We start from the raw sequence: 14,207 nt of genomic DNA on the forward strand, positions 1-14,207 counted from the left end.
TAAAATTATATCTAATGCAAACATTGTACCAATTTTTCCACAAACAGATTAAAAATATTTTATTACTGTGGCTAGAGAAAATATCATATTTACTCTATTTGTTTTCAAGTCCTTGGCAAAATGGAAACAGAAACAGAAGATAGAACTGGGAATGAACTGGTGTTGTATGCTCCCCTTAATCAGCTTAAAATCAATTACATGATGTCTTTCGGTATGGAGTAAGCACTGCTGCGGTTGAAATGAATGGAAGTCGCGTTCTTGTTTGTGGTACCAAGGCCGTGACAAGAACAGTAGATGAAGGCTGATATTGTCACTTGACACACAGTGATACTCTGACTATTTTGATGCAAAAATACTTTCAGTTTTAAAGAAATTTCAAATCAAGGGCAAAATTTGTAGCCAGTGGAATCCTATCAAATACTTCCCCAGGTCCTTGTGCCTGAGCTTGGCTCTACAGCACATGCAGCAGTGGAATAGTAGATGTACTAATAAGTACTATGTGCTGCTATTGTTCATTGCAACTTTTTTTTTTTATCTCTCCTTTCAGACTTCTTTGTAGCAAAGGTGGTCTGCAGGGCTGAATATTGAGTAATCAAGCGTGCCATCATTGGGCATGTGTTGCCTGCCGCAGTTTCACTTGTTCATAGATTGACAGGAAACTTTCTCTGTGCTGTACAGCTATTAATTTTCTAACACTCTGGGGAGGGCTTCAACCTTGAACCAGACTCTAAGTTGTGGTAAACAAATATAACTACCCGACTCCTATAATATGAGATTGAGTTTAAATAGAAGCTTCTTATTTTCATACTCTTTGTTTAAAATCAGTGTGCTTTTTTTGGAGTTTTGCATCTTTCTAATTATAAACTTTAAAAAGTAAGTAGTTTTATAGTAATAGATTTTTCTTTATCTATTTTCAGTTTCAGGATATAGATAGAAATGTATACTAAGGAACATGTAAAGCCCTTGAACAAACTGAAAGAAAAATGTATTAGTTTCCTATTGAAACTTTATGGCATAGTAGAACATTTGAGGTTTTTTTAATAGCACAGGCTAAAATTAATATTTGTGTGGCCTTTCATTTTCGCTGTACCAAATATATTGCTTGTTAGATACACCGTGTGTTTTGTGTGTGTGTGTATGTTTATATAAATGTGCATATATTGCAGAGTTAACAGCAAATCTAGAGCGATTTAGAAAGATATTTGAAAGGAACAAAACCATATCCTGACATTTTTTTGGAGAAGGCAGAGGTGGGTTGAGTGGGCTGTCACTGGGTAGAAGGTTAAGAGAGAGAACAAGCAAATAATTTGGTAATGTGGAAATAAAGTTGTTGTATGGGTGTCTCAGGATAAGGGAGAGGTAGTGAGTGAATGAAGCAGCAGGCAGCACAATTGAGGTGCGAATGACAAGCACTTTGTTGCTTGGAGCATGGGTGGCTTTTAGTCTCCTTGTTTGTACGGCCCAGGAAGGAGCCTGTCCATGTGCCCAGGCCCAGGAGCACCCTCCTGCGTCCTTTCTTCACCCAATGCAACCCTGCCACACGTCCCAGCTTCTCCCAGGGCCACCTCGCCACTGGGGTTTGTCATGCTCTGTGGGTACCGGAGAGACCTGTCCATTCCCAAGTACTGCACCGATGCTCTTAAGTCAGTTCGAGTTTTGTCCTTTGATTAAGTGGAAGAAGAATCATGGCTGTTCAGAGGATGGGTTAATGCACAAGAACAGAAACCAGAGCTCTTGAATTACTGTAAACTTAAGTTTGGGCTTCAGAAGATTTGGTTTCAGCACGTGTATCTTCATGTGTTGCCTTAGGCAATTTATTTCAGTGCTCGACATCCTGTCTCCCACTTTAGGGAAATAACACGTCTTTTCATTTTTGTGTTTCATCCTTTTCTTTGTCATAATAGTCTTGTGGACTTTCTCAGCCTATGTTAAAGAATGATCTCTAGAGCATAATATGATTGTTTTCTTTGTGTTCAGACCGTGATAGTTCTTGTGGTACTTCGTTAATACTTCCTCTCTCTGCAATTTTCGTATTTGCGTAAGACTCCTGTAACTTTACCTCCCTTATAAAGCTTTGTAAATAAATTTTATAACAGGATTAACTCTGTAAGACAAATGTTGGAAGTCTAAGCAAATTAAGTGTTGTGACTCTGAATTGTAACATTAGCAACTTTTTTTTTTTGCCTGTTCCGTTTTATTTTTCTACTGTTGACTAGTTCAGTGGACGTTTGTTCTTTAGTACTGTTTTCCAAAGTTAAATGTAATGGTTTCCAATGCTACATTAAAATTGTGTAGTAAAAGTGCCACATATACTTCCCTTTGGAAAACAGCTCAATTATCATTTTGCTTGCTAGTGTTCCTGGGGGTATATAGCAAAGATTTCACTGTTTTAATCAAATGCTGCATTTATCGAACCAGTGATAAAAGCTTTATTTTTTAAAAAAATGTATTATACCATGACTTTATTGTAAATATTGTAAATATAAGTATAAATTTAAAATAATACATTATAAATATAAATACAGTAGATCTGTAAAAATAAAAGTAAAATCACTGTATAATTTTTTTAGCACACAGGACATGAGTCCCACTGGGAGTGCTGTGTCCTGTTCTGGGCTGCTCAGTACCAGGAGGACTTTGATATAACTGAGTGAGTCCAGCTGAGGGTAACCAAGATAGTCAGGGATCTGAAAGCTGTGATGCTTAAGGAGAACCTTGGTCAGCCTTAAGAACATAAGTTAAGGGAGGATATATTGCTGTCTTTAACTACCTAACAGGACAGTGTAGAGAAGATAGAGCCAGGCTCTACCCAGAAATGCCCAATGGTAGGAAAAAAGGCAATGGGCATGGGAAATTCTGATTAGATTTAAGAAAAAATATTTTCAGTATGAAGGTGACCATGTACTGGAAGAGGTTTCGCAGAGAGATGGTGGTATTTCCGTCATTCAAGCATTTCAATACTTACCTGGATGCATCCCTGAGCAACCTGACCGAAGTGGCCCTGCTGTGAGCATAAGGTTGGACTAAATGACTTCTAGAGGCCCTTCCAGACTCTCTGATACAAAATAGCAAATATAAAATGAAATAATTTGAGTTCGGTTATGTGATAAAACAATAATTTTATAAAACTTGATTGAAGCCAGAATAAAAAGAGTAAAACTACCAGGGAAGCTGTTTGTTATATACATTGTTTTAAGTAGGTCATAGAATCAGAGTTAATTATAAATCAAAGGAGAGCTTATCCATGGATACCAACATTTACTGACAAGAGTAGCAGAAACATCTGGGATTCTCCCTGGGACTCCAAACATCCTGTCTTACCCATTGTGCGCAGAATGACTAGTTAATAAAGAATGATGTATATCTGGGCACTTAAAACCTATATTTAAGCATACAGTTATGAAAACCTCAGTCAAAGATTGCTGTTCATTTTATAAATGAGTTTCCTGGCACTCTCATCTTTCTTCTGCAGAAAGCTGTTCCTTGAATGTAAAATGCTGTCTTTGATACAATGTGATGGTGTAGGACTGTCAACTGAAAAATATCAGAGAGCTTTATATGTTCTTCAGAATTTCATAGCCATTGTACATCCAAAATATTCTTTTATCAACTACCCCTGTAATGGTATTAGTTATCTGTACGGTGATAGATGGATGTGCAAATCTGTATTGTAAGTATCCTTGTGAAATTTTATTTTGAGAAAAGTGTTTGTAGAATACTCAACATAGAAATAACGTTATTTAAAAAAGATAAATGCACAAAAGCAGCAATCTTTGATATGAGTAAAACTGCATCCTAAATGTGCTTTACAATAACCCAATTTTAACTCTTTCAATAGTTTTGCATTTTGTTTGAAATACAAAATATAAACTGGAAACTAAACAGATTTTATAGCCCAGTTCCATTATTTAAATCACTCCGGGCTCTGACGTTGAAAGCTACAATTCTGTCTGGAATCAAATTGTAAGGATGAGTTATAATTCCCTAATGGAAACACTGACTAATCTCAGAGTATATAGATGCTAATGGTGCCATGTAATGCATTAGCGAGCATGTTACTGATAAATAGGAATGAAATATTATTGGGCAGTCTCGAAGTTCAGCTCAGAAAAGATCTCAATTATAAAATGTCACAGAAGGAACTAATTGGGTTTTTCTATCACAAAAGGCTGAGCCGTGTGCAAGCCTGTCGTACCAGGAAAGAGGGAAAGGACTGTGAGCGTTTTACTTGTGAAGAAACAGCCAAACAAGCTCTCTGTATGAAAGTTCTCAAATCTGTACAAAGCCTGTGGCATAGGAGGAATCTTCAGCCTCTCCTGTTTCCACTGTTTTGTTGGCTGAAGGCATCATTTATCTCACACCTCTGAATCTCAGCCAGTCAGCAGCGAGGATTAGATGGTTTTACTGGTCTCCCTGAGCGCTGTGGCAGGCTGAAGGGTGTTTCAGGTTGCATCCGCAGATTGCCACCATTCTGCAGGGACGATGAATTCATCCTCACCTCTGCTCTCCCACTGCCAGGGAGAATCAGACTCTCCCTCCGTGCACTTTCCAAAGGCAGACTTCCCTAACTGTATAATCTTGCAAGCAAAAAATGCAAATATCATTGTGCCTCTCTTTGAAAAGTGCAATTATAATGACAGCTCTCATACTACCTACACATACAAATGGCATAAACAGGGTTGCTGATGCACAACAAACAGATGACAGAGCTGGGAAAAAGTGCTTCATCACATGATGTACCTCCTCACAGAACGTGTAGTGCTATGGACAAAGCACGGTGCCTTGCCATGGATTTAGACTGATCGTGTTTATCATTCCACTTAGAATACAACTTTTAAAAAACTTATATTTTTTTAAGATTACAAAATACAGACATATTTTATACCTACACCAGTGGCTTTTGGGAAATAATCTGCTTAGAAGTGAAATGTTATTACAATAAAAATTGTATGATCATATATCAGGTTGGTTGTTAATGATTTCTGATCTAAACATAACCATTGTTAACTTTAGAATAAATAGTATTTATTGTAGGTTAGAAAGAATTGTGCCTGGATAGAAAGAATTGTGCCTGGAGAGAAATATAAACTGTATTTGCTTAAAAAAAAAAAGTTTTCAAACAGGGTATTTATATGAAGTGAGAGAAATTTAAAAGTGCATTTAAATTACCGCCCTGGCTGAGCTCAGAGCTGTACCTAACCTCAGGTCTCGCCTGTGGACGGGCCGGGGTCCATCGCGGCTGTGCACGGAGCTGCAGGGAACCTCGCCCAAGAGCAACGGTGTTTTGTAATCACAATATGCTACGGCATTGGTAAAAGCCGTTAAGCTCAAGATTAAATTATTTAACTAAGATGCTACACGCTCTTGGCTGATTACTATTTGAGATATAATTCTTTCCTTTTCAGATTGACTTTTTGATACCTGTGTGCTGAAAAATCAGAATGTTTCTTTTTTCTTGGCAGTGTCAGTCACTTGGTTTTACAAAACCAGTGTTTTGCTCTGTTTTTTTTTTCCAATTTTGTTTCCAAATTACCCAGACTTTTTTTTAACTTGTTGTCAGGGAGAATTTTGCAAGTAAGTGAGTAAATGTACGCTTTGAGAGCTAACTCTTGCAGGTTCTGCTTAAAATTGCTATTCTGTGGTAGAACTGACCCAGAAGTGACTTAGTGAAGTTAATGCCAAGCAGATTCATTGCTCTGTTACAATTATGTGTATGTTACGTTGCTGCTGACATTTACTAGAACTTTTTGTGTCTTTCTGTGTACAAGCCAGTTTCAGATCTAGCAAAGGAATTTCAAATTGTCTTCAAGATAAAATATTGAGCCTGAAAATTTTGTTGTAGTAGGTATCTTATTGTGGTAGGCCAAAAACCAGTGTTTGGTGAATTCCTGTGAGCATCCAGATTTTCAGTTGCTCTTCCAGCATGGAGATGGAGAATTAGTATGAACAGGAGAGATGAAGGAGAATTGTGGGCTTCTTTTTATTTTTTAAAATCTTAGTGTATAAGACCATTGTGTAAGTGCTTCCTCGGAAGTCTGGTGGTTGGCTGCCTTCCAGCAAATATATAAATAATATACACCTGTGTTAGATATAAATAGTGTCAAATATGCTCATGTAGCATTGATCTGAATGTTGCTACCACCCACATGCCAGTTGTTTTACTTCCAGCTGGTTGGGATGGACATTGATTAAACAAATCAACTTTGCAGCTTTATTTTCCCATGTAAAAATAATCTGCTGTGTCTGATAGCTTAAGTGTAATCTTTCTACCATTGAACCTGTCTGTTTGCATCCTTATCTTCAAAGCACGATACAATGATAATGGAGAAGGAAAATGACAGAGGGGCATTTTGGAGAAGGTGCCCCAGAATGCAGTGATACGTAAAACCATGAGGGCACATTGTAACCTCGAGAAAAAAAATTAGAAGGCTGACAGTGCAGGTGGGAGGATTATGAGTTCCTTAACTCCAAAGCCACCCTTAATCTTGGTGCAGCCTACGACTTGGCTTACATTTCCCTCTCTTTCTTTGCTTACTTTCTCCTTATGCCTTTTCTGCTCTTTGTTCCAGCAATATGAGTGTAAATCTGTAGTGATATCTAAGTCTTATTTTTAATAGCAGTAGTAGTTCTAGTTTTGACTTTCCTTGAAAGTCAGCTGAGGAGAAAGCTCAGCTGAGAAGAAGAAAAAGACAAATCATGTTCGTCAGATGCTGAAAATATTGAAAATAGGAAGAAAAAATAATTCAAGGACTGGCAAAAAGGAGCTATACCTATTAATCTGCATCAGTTCTGGTGGGCAGATATAAAAAGAACATGAAAGTTGAAGACGGAGAAATCTAGGCTACGTGAGTAAATCATAAATTTGAGGATTTTTTCAGATCAGGGTTGGTAAGATTTTAAAGGTCAGTTCTAGACTTGCAAGTGAGTGCACTGATCAAGAAAGATGTCTAGAGAAGATTGTTAGTTTTTCAGATGAAATGTTAATATAATGTTTAAACAGAGGAGCGTGTGCACGGTGGAGGGTAAGAGGGAGCTGTAGTGGTAACAAGGGCTGACAGCAGAAGGATCAATCCGGGCTGTTCTAAAAGATAAAGGACAAAGATGAGGGAAGGGAGAATCGATGCAAAGTGCAGGAAGCCGGCAAAATCAGAGTGCTTTCTCACGCATGCTTCAGCAGCACGAGGGGAGGAGAATCAGACCTCAGGATGTGGTGGTGCCATGATGTCAGTAACAGAAAGGACGGGTTGTCAGAGGTGACAGGAGAAACTGTATCATTTTTGAAAGGGAGGGAGGATTGTGAAAGACGGATGTGAAAAGTGTCTGACAGGGCGAAAAGAGAAAGCTAGTGAAGCTGAATTAGAATAGGTGATGAGTAAAGGCAACTAATTCAAAGAGTGAAAGGGATTTGGAGGTGTCCATAGCAAGACAGTAATGGTATGCTGAATGGATGGAAATTTTTAAGATGTTTTAAAAAAGATGTGAAAGCGAGGTCAGAAACACTGTAGAAAATGAAGACTGGAAGTATAGAGGTCTGCAAAGGGCAAGACGAGCCAGAAGCCATCAAGTGGTAAAGGAAGAGGGTACCCCTACGGAGGGAAGCCAAGAGGAAAGGACAGCCACTGAAATGGCCTAAAGCTGCCAAAACACAAAGGTCCTGCAATAGATGGAGGCACCAGCTGGGGGCAAGTGGCAGGAGGAGAAGCATGCCTATGGCTTTGGAGGTTGTCTGCTTGGACCAGGCATTGAATAAGGCCCTAGAGATACATTTCTGGAAAAATGTTCCTTAGAGTATACTTGTAGAGCAGAAACAGAATACAATTGGTGTTAGTTAGACCAGCTGAAGATAGTAGTCTTCCTCAAAGTGGTGTTACATCTTCTCTAATTATTTCCATAGGAGTTTCCTTCTCCCCTCACATACTGGTTTTGACTTGTATTCCTGACTCCTAACACCGAATCATTATCCCAAATAGGCAGAAATTAGTTTAAAAGTGTGAATTGCTCTATGCATAGAATATCCTCAGCTAATAAACACTGCCTTAAATTTCTTCCGTTTTGCTTCTTTCTTCAGTTCATTTGAAGTGTCACTTCTTTACTACATCTTGACATTTAATATGAAGCATTTCATCTACCAGAAATACATCTGTGTCTTCAGCTCAAGAGTCCAATTAAGAAAATGCTCCCATGTGCATGCGTTTTCCTTTATTGAACTTCAAGTTCTCTGCAATGTCATATACAAGTTTAAAATCAAGGCTTTTATGGAAAAAACAGTTCTAATCTAAAATATCACCTTGCCTTCTAACTGTGTTGCCCCAAGCTCAAAAAAATCAGGTGAAACAAGCTGTCTTTTAGTTACTATATTGTCTAATTTTTGCTTAGTGTCTTTTTTTTTCTTTTTTACAGCATAGGCATTGCAAATGCCTTTATGTTGATAAGGGTGTTGATATCCTCCTGCTTTAATGCTTAAGAGGTTAAATAGGGTAATGGCAATTCAAATTGTAATACTGCTTAATGTATTTGTAAAATATCTTTTTTACTGTTTTAAATGAATTTGATACTGGTGTAAATGACTGATGTTGAGCAGTACTGAACAAAGATCTGGTTTTTTCCTCTAGATGCTGTAGTAAAAATTAAAGATACACAGCAAGAAAGAAATAATCTACGTTGTGCAAACACCCATGTCAGAAACTGTTGGTTTCTCTAAAGCTGTTCAGGTCTTTTCTCAGGGGCTGTTGGGTTCCATTCGGGCTCTGCTTGTGATAACATGGCTTTGTGCTGCTCTGCCTTTTCAGTGCAAAGTTATGAGGGCTGAGAAAGAAAATGCTCAGATCTTTCAATCTGAGGAGGTCTCATTGCAGAGAAAGTGCATATTGTATTTGATTGTAGCAAGTGAGCGAAGCAGCTGTATTGCTAACAGGAGGTGGGGTGGTTTCGGTTCCCTTGTCATGTCGTGTCCTTGCAGCAGGGCAGCTCTGTGCTGACATAGAGGGGAACCCGTCAGTTGTTTCCCTACGGACATGTCAGCGCTGCCTGTGACAGAGGACACGTAACACTGGTTACTCTCATTGAACAACACCGTGTAAACCAGTAGGGATTCCCGTCTTTTGTAAAAGGTTTTTGTTAAAACACTTTTACATAGGGAGGACTTTTGCTTAGTCTAGTATTTTAATAACTACTCAATGTTATTTGTAGACTGTTCTTCTGTTGGGATTATTACGCTTTGTATTGATCAAATATAAGTGCGTGTGACTTTTTACAGGTTGAGGAACGCAAAACATTTTCAGTAGAGGAATCTTTCTTTTCAGATGCATAAACCAGAGAGCATACTGCAGTCCTATTGGCATTCCCCTCACCCAGGTGAGGGATATAAAATGGAAACAATAACAAGCAAGCTTACCTTTCCAAAGAGAGACCATAGTGATTTTGTAATATCTTGGGCATTCTGAAGCCTTTCTAGTGGTTGCCAGTCATTTAGGGCTTTCAGCAATTTGGCTTAAGGTAGACAACTTCACAGCACCAGAACTTCAGAGCTTGTTTGGACGGTCTGAAATTCCAGTGATGGAGATAACAGAGCAACACAGAGAGCAATTAGGGTATTCAAACCCAGACAGGAATGAGTGCCAAATGAATCAGAATGGGATTTGGTTTTACTTATTACTCTGTGAGTGCTCATGTAGCTGAACAAAAAGTAGTTTTCTTTTTGCAGGCCAACTCTGGTTAGTGTACCTGTGTTGCTTATAATTTGACATACACAAGTCAGTGGCCACTCTGTTGCAAGTGTGTAGTTGGAAGGACGCTCTTTGACTTTCCTCTGCAGTTTGCTGCGATCGAGGTGCGTGCTTTGCTACCTGCTGGGCCACTTCACATAAAGCGTCTGTTTGGGGATGGTGCTAGCAGTTGTTCCAATCATAATAATTAATCTGACTTGCAGGAACCTTGCTTATATTTTGCAATGAGGAAAATGTCTGATCTGTTATATCGGCTGCTTCATATGGCTGTGCTCAATCGCATTCCCACCGACTCTTGCCCAACTGAGCTGGAACGTTTCCATCCGTGTTCTGTATCTTGAATTTTCATTAGAGTGGGAGATCGCTTTAGTTTCTGAGTATCTGTTCGCTTACAAGTCTGTCTGCAGAGAGCTGTGAAAACAGTATATTTAAGGGGGGGGGGGGAAGGAAAAGTGAAATAAGTGTAAGTAAAGTATATTGTACATCTGGGAGCCTTAGCTGATGCCTGTGAAAATATAAAGTAAGGATGCAGATGAACTTGCTTTCCTGAGATCAAGCCCTTTCTCCCCCTCCAAAAAGAGTTGGAGGCAGGGGCAAGAGGTGGGATTTCTCTGGGAGGTGGCTGGGTAAAAGCTGGTGCAAGCAGACTCAGCTTGATTTTTTTCAATGAGCCTACAGGGACCGTTGTCTTTTAAAACACTGTTAATAAGGCTGCAGAGCTGTTGTCGGGTTTGAGGTTTTTCCGTGCTTCTACATGCATGCAACTATGTCAAACAAATCTATGTTAGTATTTGTTTACAATATTGTAGTTGTACTAAACCATTCTTCTTAATGAAATGAATGTAAGTTGGAAATCTTGCAGCATTATGGTTAATTTGTACCCTGAACTACCTATCTTACTGGTGTTAGTGGTGTCACCTAAGATACAAGTCAAGCAGAGTTTCCTAACATTAGGTGCATGGCCATAATATTTGTATTGGTACCAACGTAGTGTTTTCAAGTATGTGCACTACTATGTATCTTGATTTAATACTTACACATTAAAAAAATACAGGAACACTGAGACGTGATTTCTTATATGTTTTCTAGCATGCAAAACAGGATGGCTGATGTTAATTAGCTGCTTTTAATGTACAATGTAACTCCTGAAATACCTAAATGAAAACAAAAAAAACATGGAGGAAAAATATCTGTAAGAAAAAATACATGAACGATTCTAACTTGGCGACAATGCAGGGGTTGATAAAGTGTCTTGATTCTCATCCCTGCAGCTGTTTCTTTCTCTTCCTTCAGCAATACATTGAGTAGTGGGCATCAATTGACAAAATAGATGATGCTCACTTGTGATTAATTTGAATCAGATTTACATTTGAAAGACACCAAAATCTTACTGAAAACTGGATGAAAGCCTCAAGATCTAGACAGGCTTAGACTTAAAATAGAATTAAAAAGTAAATCTGTGAGTACTGGAAATTTGACACTATAAAAAGCCATCAATAAACTCCCATTGTATGTAAGAAGAGAGATTCAAATATTCAGCAGAACTGCTTAAATTACTTTTCCTGTGAGTTTCATAATACCTACCCTTTTCATTAATTGACTTTCAAACTGAGTTCCAAACTGAAGTCCTGGTCTGTTAAATTTTTTGCGAATTCTGCTGTTGGTTTCTGCAGCTCAGGATTGCCGTGCATGATTTGTGATTTTGTTTTAAAGATAAAACAATGAGAGAAAATCCACTGTTTCCATTTTTGTCTCTCTAGAATTCCTCATTGGTTTTAATAGCCTCAATCCATCTATAAGCTTATAGAAATTGTTTCTAAAGTAAACTTGCTTGCCTTGGTTCTCTCAGTTCTTTCCACTTTCATTTGAACAATTTATTTACCTTGACCTGCGGTACCTGTTATTTCTGCAAGTCTGCTCTTGATGCTTCAAAGAAATGACTCTGTAGTAAATCTGTAGGAAAATAATTGTTTTCTTGAGTTTTGTTTTTGGCTAAATACATAAAGTTGAAATATATTTCTGCCCAGGCATTCCCTTTTCACTAGAACAGAGCAGAGCGATGCAGTGATTTCTTTCTGACTGGAACATACTAGCCTTTGCATAAATGTAATGCACATTGTGATGTTGAAGCTTCTAATATGAAAATTTAGCTTTTCTGTAGCTACAAATGTATTTTATTAAACAGAAAAGGCCTACTTATGTTCTCATTCACTTTTGCGAGTTCTGTCTGATGTCAGGTGTCTTAGAGTATGTAACTTGTGAAAGAACTGGCTCATAGTGAAAGACAAAATATAAATACAGTATTGCTTTTCAGCTCTTAATGGAGCTACCAGACATAGCGGAAATTGTGTTAGAGTAAATCTACTCTGCTAGAGCCATCCTGTGATACCATTAACATTTAAGTTCAGGATCGCCCCCTCCCAAGGAATATTTAAAAAAAAAAAAGTAAAAGCCCTGCCATGATCAGGTTGGTGTGCAAGACTCACGTCTTCTGCAAAGCTTTCCCCAGTAACTGGAGCAGAAGAATAACCCTGCAGGGTGCTCAGGGCTGCAGACAGAGGACTAAACCACAGAGTAAGGCAGAGATTTGATTGTCCCTCTTGGACGGATTTCACAATCGTGCGTATCAGGCTGTAACAGCAACTACGTTCAACAGCCGTAGGAGATAAGAGCATCGATAATGAAATGTTGGAAGAGATTGCAAAAGTGTGCAGATATTTAATATCACTGTCATTATGTGCAAAAATATCAAATGACCTACATAAAACACAGGCTTAACACCCAAGAAATTATTGCCATGATTTTTTTGAACAGTGATTTAAGATATATTTTTTATCTATAAACTCCAGATCACACAATGTTTACAATATAAAATAACTTCTGTGACAAATCTAGGTAAATAGCCTCTTTGGTGTCGTCTGTAATATTTGAAAATCCTAATATATGGAGTTCAAAATTGGCCATCATTTTGATGTAAACCAGCTAATTAATCCATATTTCTCATATAGAGTGCACTATAAGATTTTCAGACTAAAAGTTTCAATCACTGGCTGCATACCTTTATGTTATTTTGTAGTTGCTGTATGTTGTGTAGCTTGAAATCCACATGGTTCTTAGAGGGTTTTTTTGTTTTCCAAGCAAAGTGGATAACTAAGACACCAATATAGGATGTTGATACGGTTAAGGAAAACAGGCTGTTATTACGGGACTGTAGTTGGAAATAACTAGAAGGTGTACGTCCTCAGTGTTATCTTCTTTTCTATTGCTGTTGTGAAGTCACATCAAAGAGTGACCTTTTTACTTTTATCTGATGAACATTTGAGAAAAAGTCATCTCTCATGCTGCTGTAAAGTAGGGAAGCTCGTGATCCTGAGAGATACACAAAGGGAAATGCGCGAGTTTCCTCTTGAGCCCTATCCATACCCCACTGCTTTCCAGCGGATGTCATTGCAAGACAAAATGAATCATCTGGGTCAAAAATAAAGTGGCGAGAAGCCGGCAGTGCTGGAGCACAGCTTCTGATGTGTTCATTTTTGCTGAATGTGTTCAGTAAACTGACAGGCTGAATCAATTGCCTCGCAGATTACCGGCACAGCTCCAGCAGGACTGACAGTGCTCCAACTCCAAAGAAACTTCCACCGTACCAAGAATAGTAGCGAAAATAATGTTAGTAGTATACCTACAGAGGATTACCCCATGGAAAAAAACATTAACGAACAGCAAGCCCGAGTGTGATGCTGGCGCGTTCAGAGCTTTGAGCAGCGATGGCGATTCCTGCCCGTTTGCTGTTTGCCAAGAGCATTTTGAGCAGTTGAAGGAGGTTTGCTAAAAACCCGCTTCTGTACAGAGCTGCGGCACAGCACTCTGAGTCATTGCAAGGCGGCAGGTCCTGTGCTGCCTGACTTCACTCATGATAGACATTACAAGGCCTACTCACTTTTTATATCTCATATCTAGGATGTAAAGAGATATAGACCTTTTATTGGCCATCTGGCATGGAGAATAATTTCCTTCCTTCGTGTCTGCATAAACTGTGCTCTATTTTAGTTTTGTCTCTGAAGTTCTGAGCATGGTAATGTCTTTCCTTTCCTCTTTTTTTTTTTTTCTGATGGTGAACAAAAGTTCATCTTCTCGTTTTCAGAAATTTATTTTTACTTTAAAATTTCACCTTAGTTCCTGCTGTTCCTTGCTTTGAAATCATTATGCTCTTGAGTAACTCAGACCTTTCTCATCTAGCCTTTTTCCATCTGGTAGCTTTTTATAATTCACTGAAGATTTTTATAACTGTTTGATGAATTTTGTGCATCATCGGACTTAAGTGACAGAACACGTTCCTCAGAGTGTACCTTCTGAAGTCCTTCCATATGATCCACCTTAACATCTCCTTCTTCCTTCAGTTACATCTCTTCCTTTAAGGTAGCCATGGATTTTATTATCCGCATACTTGTATAAAGGTCTGTCACTCCAGCACTGGGTTCTTTT

Source organism: Rissa tridactyla, chromosome 7 (genome assembly GCF_028500815.1).
Source record: "Rissa tridactyla isolate bRisTri1 chromosome 7, bRisTri1.patW.cur.20221130, whole genome shotgun sequence".
Lineage (NCBI taxonomy): Eukaryota > Metazoa > Chordata > Aves > Charadriiformes > Laridae > Rissa > Rissa tridactyla.